General features: G+C 38.1%; 1 pseudogene; it reads left to right on the top strand.

Moving 5' to 3' along the window:
- Window positions 1-26,924, top strand: part of LOC122144241 — a 54,130-nt pseudogene that overhangs the window by 16,933 nt on the left and 10,273 nt on the right.

Genomic DNA, 26,924 nt, shown 5'->3' on the forward strand with positions numbered 1-26,924 from the left:
TGCTGTCATTGCCGACAAACCAGCCATGCACTCTGAATCAGCTCCCACACTACGCACCTACTATCACATTCGCTTTGCTTCAGATCCTATCTCATGGTCTACATGGAGGCATTCCCACACAAACTGCATGGCATTCACCACAGCACCAATGTAAATGAAAAACTTGATAACTACACATGAAATTTAATTAAGAAATTTTTATGTTATTGTTAAATTAAATATAAAATATAACTGGACCACAACTGAAACAAAAACTGGATTAAAAACTAAACATAAAACACACACCACTACCCACACACACACACACCCACCACAACCATATATCTCTATCTATATATCTAAATTTTTTTGTTTTTTGTACAGGGGCTCATTATGATGTGATTTAAAATTTTTCTTTCTCTTCGGATAGGTGTTTCAGGCTCGTTGGTTGCATTAAAGCAAGATCTGTAAAGTTGCACAGCTAAAGTCTCAAATCCCAAAGAGCTATTTTTTTTCAAATTTCAAAAAATCTTCTGTGTCCAGCCGCGCGCCAAGGATAGTTTTTTTTGCGAGGTATTTACACTTTGGCTTTGAATGAAAAATACCATCATCGGCGGCAGCACCTGCTGGTACAGGAGAGCGTAACCGCTGCCTGGCCGGAACAGCTCAGATTTGCCAAAATGGTGCTACATTGAGTTGGTGAGAGACACAGAGGAGAGGAACTGTTGAATAAAGTCAGTATTTCTTGTTTTTTGAGTTGATACATAAAACGGTATTCTCGTCGCACGCAGCATAACGTTACAGGTGAATCACTGATGACAGATCGGGGACTATTCTGACGTTGTGCTTTTCATACTTTCCTTGGACCTTGACACTGTTACTTACTTGGCAGTCTATGGGACAGTTCTCAAGTCTATTGGATTTTCATCCAAAATACTTTAATTATTGTGTTCTGGAGATGAATGAAGACTTTTATGGGGTAAGTCGATTAATGACAAAAATTGTCATTTTGTGGTGGCAGTAAAAACCTTTAAACATGCCCCAACATTGTCTACATCACTGTGTGGGAAGATTTGCATAACACCCAAATGTAAGTGCAAAGGAAAGAAGGCGCTTAACTTGTGTTCTTGTGTAAGTAATTGTGTTGCCAAACATGTTGTTGTGGAAAGCAAAAACTACTTTGTTTGGCCCTTCCAAAAGAGGAACATTATCCGCTTCGTCATTCATGCCTAGCCGAGTTGATCCGATCTGGTCGCTGAGGAAATTCAGCCATCACAAAGCACTGAATAGCTGGCCGATCTGAGCATTTCACCTCAGCTTTCAGAACGATGAGCTTTGTAAAAATCAAACACGTTTTTCAGAAGGACGGGGCATAGAGGACCAACAATCATGTAGCAGTTATGTGGAAAATTATGTGTTTTTTTGAACCTTAAACCCACATTAAACACATTGCATTACACCAAATACACAACATAATGTTCTTTTTGGCCGCATCATTATGACCACTTTTTAAAGAATTTGCCACTGATGATTCAAACGCGAGTTTTGAGCAGTGTTGAATAGCGCTTGTTATTTGTCGTTTCATATCATATGACCCCTTTAATTTTGGTTATTGATAAATGTATGCTATAAAACATTTACAAACAAATTGGATATAAACATGGAAAAGGCAATACATAGCAATAATATGGCCCATGCTTATTAAATTCAATGGCCTTGTTTTAATGAAAGCAGTTAACACTTTTGGCAAGCCTAAACTACTAAGACCAACATTAATGATATGTTTAAAATGGATAAAAAAAATAACTAAGATGTAGTTTGAGAAATAGAAGGATGTATTCACAAAAATAGGTTGAATAAGTTTTTGTGATATATATAAAATACACTAAAAATACATAACTGACACAACTGAACTGAAACAAAAATATGGTTTCAACCCTAACTAAATAAAATTCACACAATGTTATTTATTGTTTTTATTATTTTGGGTATTGATAAATGTAGCTAATAAAACTTTTTACAAAATACTTTCTTTTTTTTTTAAAACATTAAATTAACATGAACATGCCAATAAATCGCACTATATACGACCATGCTGTTTACAATTTCATGCCATTGTTTTATGATACCAGTTAACTCTTTTTGGCAATCCTAAACAATACACTTAAGCCAAAATGAAAAGTAACAAATAAAGAAATAAACTGTCTAAAACAATTTAAGAAATATAATTAATTTATTCAAAAAATATATATAATCATATTTGAGATTATATTAGATACTATATATATATCTATAGAGGGATGTTTATATATAGATATAGATATATATAGGATAGATAGATAGGCTTTTTTCATGTTTTATACCCCAGCAGTGGGTTCTCAGGGGTGGTGCACAAGATCCCGGGCGCCCGATGCATAGGCATGTCCTGATGCCCCCCAACCCATCATCCCCCCATACCCCCATGAAATATCCAGTAAAATAAAATGATATTCCAGACCTTTTCAATGGCCATCATCTTCCTTCTGGGGCCCTGGTTAATCAGTACTGGGTTTACCCCAGTCTGACGCCCCCTGGTGGTTCTTCGCACTTTCAATACCCAGAGTTGAACTCAGAACATAAAGTGGAGACCCTCCTCTATCAATCAATTGTATATTAGACAGCATTTTCCTAATTCTGCAACTATTTGCTATCCTAATGATGCTACTGAAGTTTCTATTTATTATTCACATTTTATCTCCTATAGCCTCACAATCCTATCAACACAGAATTGTACTTATAGAATTCAGGCTCACTGAATGAATCAAAATAATAACACGACGGTGGTCCATCTCTTCTGGAATCTCATACCATGGAAACACCAAGCCTGCAGGTAGCTGATTATTTTTTCCTGGTCTAAACATGTCTGATACTTCACACCCAGTGCTGATAATGAAACCTAAATGGAGCTCCAAAGCACAGCGCATCCTCAGGGTCCAGACTTGAGACCCAACAGCTTTCAAAGAACGAACATGACACACACCTCTCGTCTATCACTCCCTCCTCCCGTCCATCATGGCGGTCAAACCACTCCTGAACAGTTTCAATCTGAAACAGGTGTCACACTAGGAGTCCAGTGTTTGTTGTTCACAGGCCAACCCTGAGACTGACGTCAAGACTGACCTGCATCAACCAACAGAACTCTGGCTAATTTTGTAATTAGAGTTGCCTGACTTAGTTACATTTGATTCCATATATGGCTCCCAGGATGCTTTTGTAAAGTTTTATGTTCACATTAACAGTCAAAAGAAAAACTCATCCACTTATCCATGTGTTGGACATTTGTCGTAGAGGGGGACCTTTTTAGAGGGGTTGTGTTTCTATATTTAAAAGAACTGGTCTTTTTTATTTAAAGGAATTAAATAATTAAAATGATTTAATGGAATTATGGGTATAAAGAGAATAAATTAAAATCGAGATTTTGTTAAGAAGACTATATTGGTTAATCCCAATGCTTAATGTGGTTTATGTCTAAAAAATGGCAGAATGCTTCGTGACCTCATTGACATCACTTATCGAAGGATATGAAGGACATATTATGACAGCCTGTGTTTATGATTGGCAGCACTTCGGTCGCCTGGTCGAGCAGAAATGTTCATGCCCCGCCGCGAGCTTCTAAGTGTAAGTATTGCGTCCAAATCAAATCAATTTCAAGTGAGTAACTACGCTGTCTCGCGTGTTCGTGTCTGCCTGGGAAAAAGCTAGCGTGTCTTCTGAACATAGAGATAAAACTTCCGGTGCCGTCTATAGTGCAGCTCCCCCAGGTCGCGTCTCCCATTCGTCGATATTTTGTGATATCACAAGATCCCGGAAAATATTCGTGTGTAGTGCACACTAAGTCGTTAGGTGTAGTTTTTGACAAAAAGTATTTCTGTTAAGAATAAAAACCAGCTCATTTTGAAGTGGACGGTGAGCCTTGTGGTAAATTGGCTGAGTATTCTTTTTGATGATCAAACCAGCAACATTACGGACTAACTAAAGCGGAACAGATTAAGGAAAGCAGAAGGAGCACCCCTTTAAAGTGCTGCACTGGAATTACTTTCTGCTGTAACCAGATAGAGCGATACACTATTACTGTGTAATATTAACTGTTTTATTAAATACTCCTGGGGTTGGTTTTATGGTATGGTGAGTGTTGAGTATTTTGCACAATGTAAATTAAAAATTCAACTTTTTTTTTTTTTTTTTTTTTAACAAATGGTCAACTATGGCAACATATCAAACAATCTGGGCATTATACTTTCACACATTAAAATTGTACTGACACAAAAAAGGATATAACTGTTTTAAATTTTTGTTGGTAAAAATATGTGAAAACTACATTGGTGAAATCTGATTTACCATTAAAAGGTGATAAAAGATAACAAGAGATAGCTTTGTTAAAAAATTTTGTCAAATATTGGCAACTAGTGTAAACATATTGGGGCGGCAACTATGATGGCCAAGCAATGTATTCTTTCAAAAACGTCCTTATCTAATATCGTCAATATATCAAAGAGTATTAAGGGCAATGTATCCTAATTTAAAAATGTAAAAGTAAAACAAATTTCCAAAACTTTTAGACAGATATGGGGGTAAATGCAATCTGGCCCAATGCAAAAATTTAAAATAACTTAAAATGTTGTTCAAGGTAATGCCAGATAGTCACACTGGGGTGGACCATTTGTGGTCAAGCTGATTATTGGTAGAGACTGTGTCCCCCTCAGTGTCTATGGTGTTATTAGCCCTTGCCCTGCTTCTTTTCTTCCTCTTCCTCTTCCCTAAACTAGTAAAGTCTTCAAAAACTATGAAGTAGAACAAGCTGAAGTATATGAAAACAGAGGCAATGAAACAGTTTTGTGATTTAAAAGGGCCCCCCCCCCCCGTGCTCTCGGAAATCTGATTATGAAATTGGGAGATTAAAATTTAATTAGCCTATCTTCTATTAATATGCAGTTAAGAAGGAGGATTCTGTTCCGGATTTTCATGGACAGTGCTTTAAATATCCACTACATAGGAACAGTGAAACTGTTTTCAAGGCCGGTGAGCTACTCATAAAGGAATTTCATTGCTGTGTGTCCTCCCCTTTTAAACTCCCTAATGTTTCCTTCTTTTCTGGCCAGCTTTGATGTGGGAAAAGACGTGTTAAGTGACAAAGGTGATGAAGTGGGGTCAGGTGAACTGATCCATGTCGTGGTTTTGTCTTGAGTGTCTGCTGTATTTAAAGATCGCTAAGGTCAATCATTTAAATATTAATATTGCCTCAGATTTACAGGTAAGGATGAACTATAATGTGTTGATAGCTGCAAACCTGCCTCACTAATTAGTCGAAACCCACATCATTTAGCCATTAAGTGTGGTTTGTGCATCCCCAAAACGTTACCAGAAGTAAGGAGAGACCAAGACTGAAAAACAGACTGCTGGGAAAACTAGGCTGGGATGTAAACAGGGACACGAAAGGTACCTCAAATCAAGCAGCTTTGTTTTGAGAAGAGGTGTGGTGAATGATTATTTAAGTGATTGGAGACTTGCTATTTCTTCGACAGTGGATAATAAAACACAAACTACTTTATAATTTTGACTTTCCTGTTCTTGTTGCCACCTCGCCTTCTACATGGTTTGGAGATCAGTTAATCTTAATTCTTGATTTAACAATTTTTAGTTTTTTTTAAAAAATGTCATTTAATTGTTTATAATCGTAAACTTAATTTTGCATTTTTAATCCTTAATCACAACTATTTAATTTAAATCTCAGAACTCTAAATTTAATTAGAAAAAAGTCATGCCATATCTTTAGCTAGCCCGATAGCTATCCATGCTTGCGCTTCAAACCCCTTGAACCAATCTGAAAAATGGAGCTTAAGCAAATGGTATGCAAAGATATAATGAATCACACCAATTCATTATATATAGGGAATATTAAGAAATAGCATCTGTAACTAATGGGAACGGTTAAAAAAAACATTATTAGAACTTTTTTTTTGCCAGCTGGGTGAGCTGATCGGCTGAAATGAACTGTGTTAATAATTGATAAACTTACTGGATATGGAACTGAACGTGAATACTTCCCTAACTGAATTGAGCTCTTGACTTTTCAGACGCGCTTTACAGCAAGTGAGTTTGAATGTGTCTTCATATTGATGAAGTTTACATTATTGATTCTTTCCCTGTTTATTCTGTTGACGCGTCTTTGAAAACCATCTGTGATTGTGAAAGCGCTACATTAAAATTGACTTTACTTAAAAGTAATACTTAAACATTAATTGTTTTTTGCACTGTGCAAAATGGGTTATCAAATATTTAAAAATAACAATGATACAGCCCAAATAATTATCTTGAATACACAAAAGGAATAATTAAGAAAGTGGAGGTGGTTTGCTGTGTTAAACATCGTTTTTTTTTTTTTTTTTTTTTCACATTACATGTTGGTAAGGAGATGTTTGAGGTGCAGATCAGCAAAGGTCAACAAGGAAAAAAAACAAATTAAGTGAGATGAGAACCAGATGCAGGGCGGGGAGATAGAGGGACTCCCACCAGAGGGCAGAAAATAAAAAGGAAAAGAGAGAGGAGAGAGAGAGAGAGGGAAGAGAGAGAGAGAGGAGGGTTTATGAAGAAATGCAAATACTGGAGATTAGGACCGCAGCAGGAAATCTCTCTCTCTCTCTGTCTGTGCCTATTCTCTCAGGCCTCTGTACCTCCTTTCTGAGCCCCGCCTATCATGTTGACATGGTTTCATTTGAATGTCTCTCTAAGTACAGCGCTTTAAATTTTGCCCCTTGAGCTCTCAGTTGTAGTGTGGATCTGTTAACCTGTGTGACACTCACTGAAGGTGGACAGGTGAATTAACTGCTGCTTTGTGGACGCCTCTGTTCCCTGAGTCAATGGGAAGAAGAGAAGGAAAAGCACAGGCTTGTGGATGCTTCAGGACTTTAATTACAGCTTCCAGACTCGTTTGACCTTCTTGTTAATGTTAACATTTTAAGTGGATGAGGAAAGGAAACTTCCTGAGAAGAAATACAGAAGAACATGAATTTTCATTTAGTTTGTATTGTGTTAATTGAAAACAAGTGGCTGCTATTTTCGCATGTGTTTTGTGATTTTGTTTTTTTTTTGAGAATCACCTTTTTAAGTAGCTAATGGCTCATTGGTGTTTGATATTAAAATTAAACAATGGTGGACAGAACCTATTCTGTAACAGTCAAAGGAGCAAAGGAAAACAGAACATAACAGGGCATCTTGACCAGCAGCTGCTTATGAATTTTTAATGTTTTGGACATTTTTGTGGCAATTCAAGAGTTTGTCAAGGCGACATTTTTTATAAGCAAATCAACAGCTAATGGAAGGACAAGCATCAACTTTTGTGCCATCATCTTGGCTAACTTGCAACTGCGCAAGCTGTACTGCGGCTTCTGCCACTGAACAGATGGTGTGGACCGTGTACCATGGAAACCCTTGTCCAGGTAAGATCCACCACATAACCCTGCTTATTTGTGCTCTAATCACTCAGTAGTTTCAGTGGCGACTAGCTGAATAATATTGATTTTGCCTTCTGTTCGATGTATGACAACAAACGGTTAATCCTTTTAAAGCACTGGTAGCCTACGACCATCGGTATATCTCTCTATCAGACAGAGCACTAAAGAAAAAGGTTGGTTGTCCTAAGTCATAAAATCCTTCAGATTAGATAAAGTCCAGATTGTAAAGATCTTGAATGAAACTGTACATCCTCAATCTGATGTGTCATTGGTATGTATAGGATCAGGCAGTTATTCAGCTATGTATATTAATTACCTTCATGTTCTTCAACAACGTGTTGAAAATTGTTATGGTATTTTATTTGAAAATGATTTGTAAATGAAAATGTCAAACTCTTTTGTGTTGAAAATGATGAGGAAAGCTTTAATAGCTAGGAGTTTAATTTATACAAATCACACCTAATTAGATGATATTTTACACTCTCACATAATATTAGAATTATGGGTCAGATGTTGTGTCTCTTCTTTTCCTCTTCTCTCTCCGCGATTTTTTTTCACGACATGTGTTTGTGAATTTATTTCACTGACAGAAACTGTTGACTTACCACAGTCTCAAAATCTCTTTTGTGTTTGGAACAACAACTTGATGGTAACTAAATGATGACAGAATTCCATTTTTTTTTCGGGTTGAACTATATCCCTTTAATAGAAGAAATCATGCTTCCTAATTTGTGAAATCTGTGCCACACATGTTTTCACTATTAAAGATGGAGCTTCAAAAGCTGAGGTGGTGATCCATGTGTCATCTGATTCACAGGCTCTGAGTCTCTACAATGGAAAAATGTCAAACTCTTTCCCAACCCGTTGGACATCCCTGGGGCTAAATTCTTTCGGTTTCCATACCACGAAGCCATTAACATTAGATATTGATGCAAAAGAAATGAGAAATAAAAATGGCTAATTGAAAAGAGTTTACCCTAGCAGATTACCAAATACATTCCGTAAGTGGTATTTTAAATATTGCTTTTGATTGTCAGCGCAAACCTCTAAATGGTCCAAATTAGGCAATGGCGCAGCTGAAGGCCTGTTATTAAGCAATAGTAAGCTGTAAATACCACCATAATGGGTGACCAACGAATGTTGATAATTTTGTAGAGAATTGCAGTCCCTGTCACTGAACAGCTATAGATGACACTCTTTGTCACATGGTTGTGTCCTCTTTTGAAGCATTCTACACATTTATGATCTCGTTTGGAAAGTATTCCACAGCAAGTAATATATATGAGAACATCATTTGATGGGAAAGGAGTTGGGATTCGAACTCGGGACTCCCGTAGCACAATGAAGCTGTAGGTCCGTGGAATTTGCCCCTCAAGGGCCTTCGGTGCCGACACTTCCACGTTTTGAAACCAGGCCATTGAATAATGACATTAAATCAAATTTACGGGGGAATTTGTAAATTCCGTGAACCTGGGAGAGCTGATAAATATTCTGTCTCCCCCTCTTTCCTCTTTCCTCTGTTATATTGGGTTGGCATTGAAGAATTTGCCTACTTTAGTTAGATAAACCTATACAAGAGCTATTCCCATCTGCGATGCAAAATACATGGCCACCAAGTATTCGAGCTCATAGCCACATGAATGGTGCCATAGCCTGCCTGTACTTAAACTGATGCATGCCAAGTCATGGGAAAGCAAGAGTGATAACATTGTACCTTAATGCAATGTAAGCTCACTAAATAATGTAAAAAAAAAAAAAACGCCTGCCAAAACCACATAATTAAATAGCATTACATAATTATAAAAATCTACTGCTATTTATTTTAAAGCATTATGGCACATTGTATTAAAACATACAACTAATGGTCAAAACTGAATGCAAAATAATTTGGGACACTTACTGGTGTCGCAACGTTATGGAATTAAGTGGTAGTCTGCAATACCTGGAGCACACATTCCATCCATTTTTGTTCCCCATTTTGAATGGCAGACACAACGTCAGAAAGCTCAGAAATATGCAAATGCTTCCTTGCTCCCATCATCGCTGATGGCCACTCAATTCGTAATTCTAGGCACAGAATTTTTAGAGGGTCAATCACCTGATAAATAAGTGTTCATAATTACAACCACAAGGAAAACAATGATCCTGACAATGCTGTATTGTTTGGAGGGGCTAACTGGACCATGTGCTAATGCGGAAACCTTGGTTCTGGCATGGGTCCTAGTTTCATTTGTTTCCTCAACTCCTCTCTTTAATCTTCTCCTCTCCCTCTCCGATCTCCGTCCGTGGACCTTTGTCTCGGTGCTGCCCCTACGATAGGCCTGCTTGGGCCGTATATTTGCAGGATGGATGCGGCTCTTGTTGTCCCAGGTTCTTCAGTCCTACACAGGCACTCAGCCTTTCCATCCGCTCGCCCTTTTCCATTACCTGCCCTTCAATCCCTGACCAGAATTCTCCATAGTGGGCCACTGTAAAAGTGTCTCACACCCGAAGTCAGGTTATGCTAATCACTGAACTTCTAATGCACAGAATCGCATGGGTAGAGTTGTCGTGTCCAGGTCAAACTTTTAAATAAATCTCAAAATTTTGTAACTGTACATTTGTTATTTTATAACAGATATTTAACTCCAAACTGAAGCAGGGTTGCACTCTGGTGCATTGTAGTCATGTGATCATTTCACTAGGACTCAAATCTTCAAGTATCTTTGAGATACAAGACATGCTAAAAAAAAGAAAAAAAGTTTATACATTAGTGCTGTCAAACAATTAATCATGATTAATCATATCCAAAATAAAAGTTTTGATTATATAATATATGTGTGTGTACTGTGTATATTTATTATGTATACATTACCCCACATACAGTGTATTTACATATATATTTATATTTATATATAATTTATATTATATATAAATATATTTAATATAGAAATATAAAATTTTCTTTAATATGTACATGCAGTATATGTGTGTGTATTTATACATGAATAATAAATATATACTATGACATATATTATGTAAACAATAGTTTTATTTTGATGTGATGAATCGCTATTAATTGTTTGACAGCACTAATATATATATATTTCAATTTTGTTTGATTTTTGTTACATTGAAAGATATTTTGGTAAATGATGATTTAAACTTAATATATTTTCAGTTTCAAAAGTATATTTCATTGAGCTTCACTGTTACTTAAATATAGTTATAATTATAATATAATAATATTATAATAAAAATATATATTTCTTTTTTTTTGATGTATGGGTCTTCAAAATATCTTCAGTTTACTCTCCAACTGAAGCAGGTTGCACTCCTTGGTGTGCAGTGTAGTCGATGTGATCATTATCACTCGACTCCACATCTTCCGTTAATCTTTTAGATACGACATCAGCAAAAAGAAAAAAAGTTTATACACTTAGTGCTGGTCAAACATTTAATCATGATTAAATCATATCCAAACATAAAAGGTTTTGTGATTATATAATGATATGGGTGTGTACTGTGGATGTATTTATTATGTATACTACAATACCCAACACCATACGTGTATTTACATGTATAAGATGTATATTTTTATATTTATATTATATATAAACTATCTTTTACATATAGAAATATCAAATGTTTCTTTATATGTACATGCAGCATGTGTTTATTTATAATTGGATAATAAAATAAGAATCACACAGACATATATTATGTAAAACACTAAGTTTTTTATTTTGGATGTATGATCGCTATTATTGTTTGACAGCACCTATATATAGATATTTCAATTTGGTTTGCTTTGTTGTTACAAATGAAAGATTTTTTGGTAAATGATGATTTAAAAACTTAATATCGTTTCAGTTTCAAACGTATATTTTCATTGAGCTTCACTTTTTACTTAAATATAGTTAGGAATATAATATAATAATATTATAATACAATAATATTTTTTTGATGTATGGGTCCTTCAGAATACTTCTTTATTAATACTTCATAATGAAAGTCAATGGGAAGCCAAATGTTTTGGTTATCAACAATCTTCAGAATATATTCGTCTTTATGGCATCAGAAGAAAGAAAAGTTCATGCAAGTTTAAAACGGCATGAGGGGGAGTAAATGATGACCGAATTTTTTCATTTTGGAGGACTATTTCTTATTTTCAATACTTCCATTTTATTTATTTTACAATCATCTCACATCAATGATATTTTGAATAGCCAATAAAAGACACCAAACCTAAACTCAATATTTCCTGTCTGTATGAACTCAATCTGTGCCTTGCTGTTTATTTCAGAAAATGTACTTTGTCTCTGTGGTGAAGGAGGATGTCGATCGAACATCCTGCTGGCATGCTTTTTCTCTAAAGAGAAAGTGCAATCTCATCTATCAGTGAGCTCAATGGGGAGGGGAGCGTCTCAGCTTAAAAGAATCCGCCTGGCGGACAACCACTGGCACAGCTTGGTGTTAGCCGTCAGCGGTCACCATGCCACCCCTCACCCTGGACTAGGCTGGTCATCCCACTGGAACTGTGAGTCTGTACGGTAGTAGAAACGTGACCCCACAAGATATAGGCATAAAGATGACCTCAGAGCTAAATTTTGTTTTTTTGCTTACAATTTCTTGGCCAAAACATGCACATACTCTTGCACTCTGCGAATTTTTGAACAATCAGATACAAATTAAATGCAAATTTCTTACATTTTATTACATAGTCGTATTAACACATGTGACGGGCAGCGATCTGCCAAACCACAAAAATACATTCAGAAACAAAATATAATGTTGGATCTCAAAGTTGAGATCTGTGAGTAATGTACTTTCCCCTGATGGGTTTCAGGGTCCATAAACAGCCATTTCCCTCTGATCTCAGCACTGATGGCTCTAGATTCCACATTAGGTCGTCGACAGGAAGTGGAAAGGCCTGTTCTCTGTAAGCGTTGGATTCTGATATTGCTATTTAATTTGCATTATTTAAAATATATTAGCATACACACAAACATACCTGTTGGTAAGATGATGAACTGTCTTCTTTTCTTAAGGGGTTTACGGCAGCGTCGCGCAGCTTGCCGCGGCCTTCGTCCTTTTGCCTGGATCAGATCTGCTCTCACCACGGGTTTGTCCCTCTTCGAACCATCATTGGTTGAGCTTTCTATCCCTACATCCTGTCAACAATGCCAGTGAAAGCCCCTGAATCGTCCCATGCTGTGCCAACCCTACAGTAAAACTAAAAAATTGACTAGAACTTATGCAATTAAATTTTCAACAATTATTAAGGTTGCCATCAATGAATAAGCGTCTTAATTTTGGTCTGTTTGGCACACAAAGACATTATAAAAATTATTTGATATAAAAAATTATATTATATTATTAAAAGAATAACTGATATCATTTAAAAAGCCTGTGTTCTATGATAATATATACACATACAGGGCATCATTACCAATTAAAACCGAGATACTTAAAACGAATGAAAAGCTATTCTAAAATACAGTGCATCCAGACAATATCACAAAGCACTTCAACGATTGTTCCATTTTTTTATGTAAAAAGCCTTATTCCCACTGGATTAAATTTTAAATTGCCTGAATATTTCCTCTATTATCAACAATACCCTAATGACAACATGACCTACGTTGTTTCACCATCAACATGTGACATAAGTATTCACATCCTTTCTGGAGGCGCACTAATACTTGTTGTGAATGCAACCTTGGTCCACTATTAGTCCCTCAATGCTTTTTGAGTATGTATGAAACTACACCTTGGCAAAACCCTGATTGTTGTGGGCAAGTTTTTCTCATCAGTTCTTTCATGCACACGACCTCTCAAGTCAGCATATACATCTTGGTGGGGAGTGGTAGGTGAGCACACAGGCCAAGTTTTCAGATTCTCTCCAAGATGGTCAGCAGAGGGTGTGTAAGGGTCTGGGCTGTTGGTCTGGCCCTCAGGAACAGGGGCTGAAAAAAAGGACATCACTGAGATGGTTCTGTAGCCATTCACTTTGTTTTTTTATCTTGGGCTGTGGTGCTTCGGCTCCATTGGGTCCCTGAAATGACCCTGTCGCGCCGCCAGGGGCTGAGGTCCGGTTTTCGGTCAAGGATGTCTCTGGACATTGCTGTATTCATCTTTCCCGTCGATCCTGACTAGTCTCCGACCAGGTTCCTCCTGCTGAAAAACATCCCCAGAGCATGATGCGGGCCACGCACTAATGCTTCACTAGGGATGGTATAGGCCAGGTGATGGAGCCATGCACTGCTGGTGTCTCCCTCCCCAGACCTGACGCTTGCCAGTTCAGCGCCAAAGAGCTCAGTCTTTGGTTTCATCAAGTCTGAGAGTCCTTCAAGGTAGGCCTTTAGGCAAGCTCCAGGTGGCATGTTCCATGTGCTCTTATAACTGTGGAGTGTGCTTCCGCTAGGCCACGTCTAACCATAACAAGCAGCCTGATTGGTGGAGGTCAGTGCAGATAGAAAATGGTTTTGTTCTGCATGGAAGGTTCTGCACACTCTACACAGAGTTCTCTTGGTCACTCCCCTAGACTAAGGCCCTTCTTTAACCTTTCTGGAGGCAACTGTATTTCAGCCTAAGCCCATGCAACATCAGTGTTACACTGAACCATTAACAAAAATGATTGTGTCATGCCTGGAGCCATGGACAACTTTTTGAAGAAAGAACAGATCTTTGTGTGAAAGGACGCACACTGATGACATATCGCCCAATGAGGTCGGATTGATGTATATGGTCCCCAAACTAACTATCTGATCTTGTTTCCGCTCTGAACCAGGAAAACGCTGGTTTTCGGTGGCCGCGGTTGTGCAGTGTGGTAGAACTTCAGTGACTGGAGTGGTGTGTGGTTAGCATCTAAACGCTGGCAACATCTCTTAGGGCATATGGCAAGACGACTGCTTTGTGTTTATTATCCATCATATGTGATTGACAATTTTAAATTGAGCTAATGGCCAGCTTGTTATGATACTTAGAGTGAGTTACACAAGGTGAACCTATGGAGTTAAGAATACATTTCAACCCCTCCCAGTCCGAGGCTGACTAGACAGTTTGTTATTTTCACTTGTTATGAAATGCTGAACACACTTCGTTCATATCTATAGTCTGGACTTGATGATGGTTATATCCTTAACAAATAGTCATTACAGATTTCACTTGAACATAACAAGGATGTATAGTTGAATCAATCGCATTACATCCTTGTAATTTCAATCAAGCCCATCTATGATTGAATGTCATTCAAAAAGAAAACTAGTACCTTTAATGTACACATATTTGCGCTGTGTGTACAATTTTGACATTTCTTATTTAGAGGAACGGACAGATACCTGTGTAGACATCTAAGGGTCCTAAGACCGATCATGCCAGCAATTCAAGGCAAGTAAAGCAAGGGAAAACTCTGGTGTGACACTCTGAAAAGAGGCCTTTTTTTATGGTGCTGGTGCTACTGGCACTACTATGCTGCAAGGTCAGAAAAACTCCTAAAAGAACCTACTTTTTTGCTGATTATTTTAGGTTTAAACAAACCGTTGTGCATGTTTACTTTAGATTAAAGACCTGTCAAGTCAATTTCATGATTATAGTTTGATATACACAGACACACGCTGCAAACCAGGGGACAAGGGCAACAATAACCGGGGGACACACAAAACCACTGCACGGGGAACGGATCAAACTAACTTAATTACATCTCTACACACACACACTGCACACTTACAAACACAACACACACACTAATATATATTTTTTTCCCAAGGCGATATAGTATATTTGGCTTTACATGGAGTGTACTGTTCAATCTATCCAAATAAGTTAGATTTTTTTTTATAATACATCTTATTAGTCAATATCATAGGACGTCCTATGATCGAGTCCGTTTTCCAAAGTCTAACAATCAACGCAACGAGATTTGTGTACCCGCATTTTATTTTAGAAAATCCTGTTCCAGTTACCTTTAACATGCAATCATTTAAATTCCCAAGGTGTTATAATTACTTCAACATACCATAAAGCATAATGGATACACTTCCTATACCAAGTTGTGGATGTTGCAAGTGCTAAAGATATCAGAAGAGTAATACAATGGTATTTTATGAGTACAGAAAAAAAAAAAAAACTCTGGGGGACGCTTTTTTGACACCTTTTTGTTTGTGTTTATGTCCAGCTGAAGTTATCAGCAGCTCTAATTCTCATGCGTATGCAGATCTAACGAGAAGACAGAATAAGACTATGTAGAATGATTACCAGGACCTCTAACACCACCTCAGAGCCGCTGGACATATGAGCTCTTTCCAGCTGCCCTCTGTTTGGGCTCTTGAACAGCTCTAGGCTCACTCGAGCCAACAAACCAGCGTTTCTGTGCCTCTACTCTGGAACCATTGCCAATTCCAGCTCTACCAGAACATCAGCCCCTTTAAGGCCCAGGCATGGAAGGCGTTGAACCATAGGGAGGAAGGTGAATAAAAGACGAATAAGATTCTCAACTGCTAGAGCCGAGGGGGTGTTCAAGTGGTACAGCTGGGCAGCGAATATAGCAAGTTTCGACACATATAACATACATGGAAATACACATCATAATGACAGTTGATTAAGAAAAAACAAGTACAAAAAATATCAACATCAAATGTTAACTAAAGGATATTGAAAACTGTAAAAGCATGTGTATTTCAGGTCACATTTTTCACCTCTCAATTTCTGCATTATTTTTTTACTTTTGTTAAAAACCCTAAAATAATTGCAAACAGGCAAAGGTTGTACAGACAGCAGTGGATTGGCAATGTCATTAGGACAGAATTAGGCCTGAGGCTGAAAATCTCAGAGAGGACTATACAGTCAGGAATGCGGTAAATAGGGCAGGGTAAGTAACGGAGACTGGGTTATAGCGATCACACTCGTGGTCCCAGTAACCCTAAGTTGTGATCGGCATGGTTTTCCACTCCCGTCATAGCACAGAGCAACCGAGAAACAGACTTGACAATTAAAATGGCAGGGGAGCCAGGTGTGTTTATGATGTGGTATTTCTTGCCCTCAGTACAAGGCGTATGCAATAAACTTTCTAAATCAATAGTGGACATATCATCACAGAAATTATGATTGAAAGTCTGAATGCTTTCCCTTCCCCGAATGAATCATTTATACCAAACTGGTCTGGTCTGCAGATGAGTGATGTTTTAGTCTTAATTCAATCACACAGTGTCAATCTTGAATTATAAAGAATAGGAAAGTAAATAAAGGTTCTTTTGTTGAAGACCTGCAGGCCCTTTAAGACTATTAGCATCATCAATATAGCACCAGAAGTTTTTATTTGTATCAGGTTAAACATCAATCAACTCTTTCCAGACTGAGTGATGACCTGTATGACTCCATACACATCCCCCAGTCTATCTTCCACCTGATCTTCACACGGTTCTAAATTTAGCGGAGCTGGATTTAATTATCTAGCCAAATGACGCGGGCTAGTACTGAGAAGTGTACAAAGGGCTATTCGCTGTCGTGTCTTTAATCAGGGCTCATTTATCAATGTTTGATGTTGTAGTTGTCACAGATGTTCTTGGCGGTTTCGAGACGTCCTCCGTGGGCCATCAGTGGACGGAGATGCGAGAGATCTGTATGTGATCATGCGTCGGTGTAGTAATAAGAGCCTGAAGTTTGTGCGTGTTCATACCCTGGAGCACGGCACAGCGCTCGTGACTGGAGGCCTGTCATATTTAATAAGTGTGAAGCTTGTTTTTAGCCTGGGTGGCTAATCACCGAACAGGTTTTGTCAACAATGGCTGAACCAAGTGATTCCCTGGGTCCTACTAGGCTTATACAATTAACTGGCCCTGAAATACTGCTAAATGGCTTTCTCCAGTATCACACACCCAGCATCGTAAAACAGTTGCTTCAAAAGTTACGGTTCATCTCTCACTGTCAATGTCTTTCCTAGCCCCAATGACTCCCTTTTACTTCTCTTTATCTGTGGTATCAAAAAAGTGACGCCTCATCATATAGTTTTGAAGATATTAGTTTTGCTATACAAGAAAAGAATATGGTACAATAGGAAGACGTCTTCCTCCGTCGGATGTGGTCGATCCCGGTCACGCCGCTTGGCTCATAGTGCTATGCATCTCCCTAATGTGAAACTGCTACGTCTGCCACATCGGCCAGCCTGTGCGGGCGTGCTTGCGTGCCCTCGCGCATAACCGAAGTACAGCCCACTACTCCAATTGCCAGGAGGAAGGTGGGCAATGTGACTGCCGCCAGCATAACCGCTGACCGCTGAATACTGGCTTACTATCTCGCCATTCCACATTTAAATCTCGCAATTCGGCATTTATATATCACAATCTTTCTGAATTCTAAGTTTACGAGCTCACAATTCTTTGGAAGCCATTCTTCTGCTGGCATGGAAAAAACCAAAATAATTTCAATAATAAAAGTAACTGCAACCTTTCGTCTCACACATTAGGACATGCATCCCGTGCTCTACTTCAGAGGTCATACGTACCCGTAACCTGACTTTTAATGGTACGACTGAGTCTTTGTGTTGTCCTCACTAACTTTGCCGCAAGAACTTTAGACCATATCCTGACAGTGCAAGCAATACTATAGGCTCGATATACTATCATACATCTCTTTCGTTTGTGTATCCTCAGATGATTCGTTGAGATAGTGGTAAGACGGCACAATTCGGCGAAAGAAAATTCCTTGAATATTTGAGTTACGACGTCACACTTACCTATCTTTATTTTTATGGTGAAATAACAACATAATTGCGAGATGCAAACTCAGATTTCTGAGGGAAGGAAAGGTCAAGATTTTGAAAAAAAATTTATATATAAAAAATGGCGCAGTTTGGAGCCACTGAGGCGGGATCAGTTGATTGGTATTCAGCTTTTCTTTTTGTCCACTGCCCTAAAAACTCGGTGCCATTTGTACATGTGAGTATTCATTTCAAACCCTTACCTTTAATGTTCCTGTCAGCCCTTGCAGAGACTGTGGCAATCACAACATTGGACAGCGTTGTTTATAAGTGGAACCCTGGCACTAAGACATTTTAGGGTTAACCAAAAACCATCTAGACCATCAGGAGCTTATGACTGGTAGGATTATTGTTCACTGTATGGCCCTACCACATTCCTAGCAGTGGCAATCCATTTGACGGTACCGTGCTTCCCGCGCTTCCACCCAAAACCAGTACTTAATCTCTATCTACATCCTGGCTTTAATGGAGCCTGAGTCAGCTTTTTCAGAAGCCATAATTTTGCGTTTAGACATCATTTCCATTTCAAAATGCCCTGTGACTGATGCAAACCACTCTGGGACACTTTATGATAGCTGAAACATCAAATGGATCATTCGAAACTTGATGATCATTTACGACTTGTTTGCTTTGAGTGGAAACACTGGTGTACATGAGGTACCTTTCGTCTCCTGAGTTGCACATTAAGCAAAATATATTACAGGTAAATAAAGTGGAGAATCATGAACAACTGCATGAAAAAAGAGAATGCTGGACTTCTGTAGGTGGTTCCCATTGGCAACATGTTTTTTTTTTTTTTTATGGACCTGACACCGTGTTCCTTCCCAGACTCACCATGGGGGCATCTGTAGTATAAGCGGGGGTTGTTTAAGTATAGGGTGCGTGAACAGAAGCTTAAACCGTAGTAAAGAGACCCATGAACGTGCTGCTGAAGAGACTTTAGTTCTGTAAGAAATCCCTGCTTGTCCAAAAAACTTTTTACTTCTTCACTCTCAAGAGGATTTTACTAAGATATATAATAATATTTTTTACTTAATACCAAGTAAAACATAAGATCATAGACAAAATGCTCCTGTTACAGTGGTTACTCGGGGCTTACGCAAGGTGATTTCTGATCAGATCCCAAAACCTTATAGTAAAGGAACAATATCTTTTGTTTCTATTAAATCAAAGAAAGCTTAAGGGGGGAGGCACATACTAGTGTTGGAGCCGCACCAACTTTGCATTTTTTTTTTTTTTCGTTTGAATCCACCTGAATTAGATGGTAAAACTCCAAAATCAAAAAACTTCCAAGCCTTAAAATTAATAAAAGTCAGTATTCGCTGCGTTGTGATGTTCAAATTGACTACTGAATAAGTGTCCCAAGCCATTTTTTTTGTATGCGAAATTCGCAGCGTGGAAACAATTCTTTTTTGTTTCACAGAGGAAATAACTGTTGGAGGTACTAACGAGGCATAAATTTATTTTACTGAATATAAACAAAAGGACTAACAACCAGCAATCGGAAAGTCAAGATGAAATGTAATGGCTCCTTATCATCAATTGCATATAAAACATGGTTACAATATTTTTTTTTTTGTATTTGTTGAATTTCTCTCTAAATCACAAGTACATGTCAACAGACTTAACAAGGCAGCACTCACAACCGCTTGTGATTTGTCAGCCCGTTTCAGAAGGGAATTTCTCTCGTGTGCAGATGTGTTTTACCAGGGGGAGTGGTGCGGTGCGTACAAAAGAAAGAGTTTTTGTTATATCACATGTTTAGTATGATGTTACACTATAATTAAATTATTTGGAGATCTTACCAGCTAACAAAATCAAAATTACGATACCTCACAGGGAATTGGGATATGGATTCTCGTGAAGTGGTGGAGTCGCAGTCAGTGTTAATTCGCGGCAATTTGGGGACTGCTTTTCCCACCTTAATGTCTTCTTACCTGGTAGAGGACATACCTTCGGAGGTTTCACTTTCTAACTGACTAAATAGAGTATGTAAGCCAGAGCAGCTTTTCATACCTATCTCAGGTACCTTTTCATGACAAATTTAAAGGCCAATGAATTAAAAGCCATGGGCAGCAGGAATGTTTTTTAAGGATGTATTGGTATTATTACCAAACCAAATGCTATTTTTTTTTCTCAAACGATATTTGCTTCATGTCTCTAGACATTTGGGGCTAACCAGACTGGGGAGATGTTTTCAGATTGGGAAACAGTAGTCTTCCTAGCTATCTTGCTAATGGACACATTGCTGGGTGAAAGAGTGTCCAAGCCTCTTATAACCAATCAACATCAACTATATCTGAACTTGATATGACAACCAAAGATGTTCCTCAAGTTCAAAGAAATTGATAACCTACAGGTAACGCCTGAACAATAAAGATCGGAAAATCAGTTGTGCCCATCATCTTTGACTTGGGTTTGCCTCTTGACATGACCGTGCATTGGACTTGGGAATTCGTTTCGTTTGAGATGAGCATTTCTTAGGCGTAGCCAACTCTTATGATGGATCGTCTTCCTCTTTGCACAGCGTTATCTAAAGGTAATTGAGTTGAAAGGTGTTGGGTGTACAAGTGGTAAAAGCATTGCGTTTAAGCAGCGCAAAAGGTTGTTCGGTTTTCGATTCCCAGTGTACACATGGTAGGTAAAAAATCGTTGCCTGAATGCACTGGGAAGTCGCTTGGGATAATAGCGCTCTGCTAAATGCCTAAGGCGAAAGCTCAATATAATTATTACACATATCATAAGCATGACTTAAGAGATAAGTTAACCTATAAATTTTCACGTAATTTGTTCATGGTTATAGCTTTTATAAAACAACAGGTTTTCTGATATACAACAACTAGGCCTATAGCCAGGATAAGGACTAGGATCTGTAAATGATTTTGTCATAGTTATTTTCTCAACATATTTATCAATAATATGGAAAAACCCATTTCCACAGTGGAATAAAAAAACATAAAAAAAATGTTTGGTCTTTCTAACAGTCAACATCTCACAATTTTAGAAATAACCAGTTCTCAAATAACTAAATGCCGACATAAAATACCAATACAAATTAATAAATTCTCGTCACAGCATTCTCTGCTGGCTTTTTCCCTGATAATTTCTGAGAAGAAACAAAATGTCCAAAAAAGAAGTAACAGTGGCCAGAACTGCAAGGACAAAAAAGAAAGAGAACAAAAAAAGGATTGGAATGATAAAAAAAGGGGGAGGCCAAAAAAAAACCCCTTTTTATTTCTTTTTTTTAATTGTGTGTGAAGGAAATGGGCTTCTATAGGATATGATTACAGTACTCAGTGCTATAACATAAATGGATATGAAGCAAATGAAGATAGATTTCCTTCAGTATAATTGTTTTTGTCTCTCACAGATGGCAGGGATATGATGGGCTTTGTTACTGTCCATCGGTTACCCACTATTGGATGCAGAGTGACGGGGAGTTCTTTACCTCAGTGAGGGTTAATACCTGATGTACTCCAGTGCCAAAGCACCTCTCTCCAAAGTCTGCAAGGATGGATCCACTGAGCGCACTAAAACAATGAGCTTATTTTTATCACATAACCAGAAGTTGAATCGTTCTCATTCTTCTCTTGACTTACGAAACCGCTAACACTTTGATGAGAAACCCGTAATGTCAGAGAAGTCAATCAAGCTGAAAGTGTGGGGAGTATGGAGTTTGATACTTCCTGAAAACTACCTCTATCTGTGTAAAAAGGGACTGTCAATGACGCAAAGATAAACTTTCAGTGGTGAACCTCACAAATGTGTCCTCTTAAATCACTGTTAATATGGCATCGTGGGAAAGACTATTCTGTTTCAAGAAGTCAACATCTGCACATTGACATCCTGTGAACACAGAAAAGTAAAATGAGGGCACAGAACATTTAGGCTCTGTGTAACTTTTATTTTCATAAACACACATACTTTACCATAAATAGGGTACAATCATTTGTGGAACTTGCATACAATGTAGCTAATTAATATTATATCAATAATGCAAAATAATGTTCTAAAATAATATTATTTATATGTATTTTTACCTTTTGTTCTTTTTGCACTACAATAAACTGATCTTACGTTATAGCTGTTTCCATCAGTGTTCACGTTTCAAGATTTTAACATTTATGTGTGATATGTTAATTTTGTAGGCCTATAGGCCGCTTGTGTATAACAACCCAGCTTTATTATATAAATATGTAATCTTTAACTACAGAAAACCTAACGCCAAGGTACAGCCATGTATGGTTGAAGAATATGTAGTTCTTCTAAGCGAACCAAGTTAACTTGCAAGAAGGGAGGGTCGTAAACGTAGAGAACTACAAGTACCAGAATGCCTAGGCGGCTTGACGCGTCCATCACGCAATACATGGCTGCGTCATAATAACAATAAATGGTTTTCTACTACTAGATTTTCAATTCTTATTGTTATTACGACGAACAAAACGGGCCGATTCGAATGAAACCAGTCGAGTTTAAAAAGAATTATTTACCGAAACTCTTTAGCGGTCTAATAAAACGGAAACGATACAGCGGTTGTCAACGAAAAATATCGTTTTGTTTTTAAATCCTCAATGTGAAATATGGAAGCAGTTGCAGTAACCTCTCAGATTGTCCACGTTGCTTTTTAAACGGACTGAGATTTAATCCCGACACGCGTTGATTGATATCCAGAAAGGACTTCACGAACACTTCCACGGGCAACAAAAATAGCATTCAGTTCTTCTCTTGGCTTTAGAAAGCGAGGTTTAGGAGTCCTGTAAAATCATTCGTATTCCAGGGTGAGCCCTTGTTGGTTTAATACGGGAGCTGAAGGAAGACCAAGATGAGATAGCAAGATGGTGAAACGTCTTTAAGTAACACTTTCAGGCAAGTAAACGAAACTCGAGTTCACTAAGAAACGGAAGGTTTCGACGCTTAACGTTACCAGCTAAAAACTTTTTTAAGCTTTACAAGGGCGCAGCCGCGGTCATGTGCGGAGATATTGTTTGAGGAGGACGGGTAGGGCTTTTACTCCCTCTACACACCTGGCAAGGTTGTCGAAGGGGAGAGAAGTGGTGAGCCTCCACACACCAGGGGAGGGAAAATCAAACTCTGCGGGTATCCAGAATCAGGGTCACAACACCTGTTACCGAAAATTCAACTCCCTGATACCAGACTCTGCTCCCCCCCCTTCACACCACGAGGTTCAAGGGGTAAGATGAAAATAAATCAGATTTTCATTACCGTTTGAAATAATAATTATGTCTAAAATTAACATTTTGTTCACTTATTTACTCTAGTTCTCAATCGCAATTTCTGGCATCTCTAAGTCATATAATTATAATGAAGCTTCGAACGTTTATGAATCTTTTGTTCGAAATCAATTATTCGAGCTAGGGGAAGTCACGTCGGCTTTATTACGCGAGCTTTCTTATGTCTCTACATATTGCGATATATGATCGATGGTTCGTTATATGACTGAACGCAGAAACCGTGTCTAAATGGTTAACAGTTCTTGGGTGGTGTTTTATAATTTAAGATCAGTTTTAATGAAAAAAAACACGCGTGAAAATTGAACATGCATGCCCAGAAACACACAAAAACAGACTACAAAGTGTGAAAGAAACACAAGTTCCACATCCTTTATATTAAATGATATGTAGTCATTTGTAGATTTCAACTTCATGATAAAAATTTGCAGGTTGGTTTGTAAAAAGATGTATGTTGGGTCGATGCTTGGAGTTATGAACAATTAAGAATGAATCAATTGGTCCAATAACTGATGATTTGTTCAGGAATCAGTTTCAACTTTCGTCCAGCTGCAAGAATTTCCACCAATAACGATCTGCCTTGTTTGGCCAACAAAGATGTTGATAAATTCAGAAGACTTTGAAGGGTGCAAATGAATCACTTATTCTTTTCTAATTACTTTTCTGTAAGTTTGAAGCTTGATAGCCCAAGTTCTCATTCACTTTATATTGATGGACGTGGCCATGAAAAAAGAAAAAAACAAAGCCATATAAAGTATTAGTGAGCCGTCAGCAGAATGACAGAAATTTCTTTTGGGGTGAATATTTTTTTGTGTAAATCATCTATTACAGAGGAGCTATTCTGTCTCGGGGCCGGATGAATTAGGATGTCTGGCTGAACGAGGACAAAACCAGAGGCAACGGTGTGGTAATGAATGTGTGTAAGTGGGAGATGAATACAAAGGCTGTATATGTTTTGATACAGAGCAGATGAATAGATTGTCTGTATGATCTCAGGTCCGTGTGGATTCTTCTCTGGAGCTTCAGAGACTGTTCTCATCTGCTTGCTGGTGGATGAACAACAGCTCTCCACGACACGACCTGACCGACAGTTTTGGCTGGACGCAACAACAGAGGTAACAAAGACTTGTGATCTATCCTTACTGTCCATTAGTATCAGGTACCTTTCATCTAACAGTGACTGATTGCAAGCAAAGATAGTGTCTTTTGTTAATCTGGGGCTTAAATGTTTCTCCTGGGGTCGCATGTCAGTCCTCTTTGGGTAATAGCATCGCATGATGTAACTGAATTATCTGCTCAAGGCAAAATACAGGCAGCTGTTCATTGACATCTGCACCTTTAAGAAATTCCCCTTCCTCCTTCATTATGTGAAATAGGAATGAGTGCTTTACTTCTGGTTTGAGAAGTGTCAAAATGTGCGCCAGTAGACCAAACAGTGGCTTCTTGTAAATCAAACAATTTCCACATAAAGTAATTCTGGCTAAAGTTCAAACTAAAAAATGATCACGCAGCTTGTTCAAATCTTTGGTCTTATGTTTTGATTTTGTCTCTTTAGGAAAATGGGTCAGTAGGATGTGCAGCAGGGGCTGAACCGGATCCTGTTCAGTTGATCTGGAGAGCTATTTAGTAGGCACTTCAGGCAGCAGTCTATCATACACCGGCTGCACGTACCATGGGACGCTTTGTCAACCAGATCACCTGCAAGGAGTGTGTGCAATTATCAGTGAGAGACAGGTCAGAAAGAAGAATGTGCCCTTGTTTTTTCCCTTCTACTTTCATTCGCTCTCCAGCAGTCCAATCTGTGAAAACTTTAATATAACCAGCACAAAAAACAGGGGGCATATTTTCTCGATTTTATGATGCACTGTCAAAAATTTGGGCTCTTTATTTACTTTCTTTGTGTTGCAAGAACACCTCTTACATTTGATCAGTGTTTTCCACAGCAGAAGACATCTTCATTTTACAATAGATTTAATCTTGCAATAAATGCTTTATTTTCATGCTTGTTCCGAGGAGGACTTTCTTTTCGGACCTGACTGTGTCAGCAAGTGGTGTGCGAGTGGGGTTAGAGAGGCGGCTGTGGAAATTGAGCATGTTTGTATAGTGAGGATGTTTGAGGGCAATATCTGTACTGCAGCAGATGGGGATCACTGGTTAGGGCCGCTGGAAGGCCAGCCCCTCACATCTTCTGAACTCAAACTCTCTTCATTCTAGCAGGTAAAAAATTGCCCATTTGTCCTTGGAAGCCTTACACAATGGAAACTCTTTGCATAAATTGAGGGGCATAGAAGCACCGTTTAAAAGTGCCATAGTGCATATAGCACATTTTTTTTTTCCCCTGGTTTTGAGTTTGTCTTTATGCTTACCAAGGCTGCATTTAATTAATTTGATTGTAAAAACCGTAACATTGTGAATTATTGATATTATTTAAAATAAGTGTTTTGAATCTATTTTAATATATTATTTATTCCAGCCTCCTCCAGACTTCAGTGTCACATTACGATCCTCTTCAGGTGGAAACTCATTCTAATATGCTGATTTGGCATTGACATTTTGCCTTGTTTCATCACATAGTTGAAAACAGTTGCGCTTTGAATATCTTTGGAATGAAACTCCATGATGCAGCTTTTATTTTGTAATTTCCTACTGTATATATACAGTAATTATAGATCAAGAAAATTTGATCTCCACATGTAATATGGTTTCCTATTAACGCGGTAAATGGTACTCCAATCATTATTCCTAGATTCAATCTAGATGAATCCACTGTAGCTGGTAATAAACCTGCTTAATTTTGTCTTTTGTTGCAGTCTGCTTAAACTGAGAAAAAACTTCCTCCATTCCTGACTCATTTCTTTGTTGAGGGTTCAACTTTGACTTTGCTGGCGTGTGAGCGCCACAAAGAGACCGTGAGCTACTGCTTTTCCTCTTACATCTGTAAATCCTCAGTGACCATTCTTTTGTAGAGCAGGTACCAGGTGAGCTGAATCTCACCACAACATACATTTTCCAAGTTCTCAAGCCAAATAAGATAATCTTGTGTTATTGCAATGAACAGTGTATGATATCTGGTCATGTATTGTGTAGTGAAATGCACCATTGCAAACTCAGAGTTACGCATCCTGTTGTGCAGTCTTTGAACAAATATTTAGATTATTCTAAGCAGCCAGACTAACTTTTCATCACTTTAGTAAACCAGAAGCACAGCTCTATGGAAAGCTTTCATAATGACCACAGCAACTCAATTTCAGCAAGGAATTCACAAATGCTGTAACAGCAGAACACCATCGGACTCCAGAGTATTCGTGACGAAGCTCTTCCTCTCTGTCATCATACATACAAAGGAGGTTGTTATGGAGGTCATTATCATGTCTACATCAAAGACATCGATCAGCTCGCCACTGGGAGGCAACGTCAGTCTTTTTGTTTTTATTGTAGTCTCTATGATGTATGGTAATGCATGTTAAC

This window comes from Cyprinus carpio, unplaced genomic scaffold (assembly GCF_018340385.1).
Source record: "Cyprinus carpio isolate SPL01 unplaced genomic scaffold, ASM1834038v1 S000006625, whole genome shotgun sequence".
Classification (NCBI taxonomy): domain Eukaryota; kingdom Metazoa; phylum Chordata; class Actinopteri; order Cypriniformes; family Cyprinidae; genus Cyprinus; species Cyprinus carpio.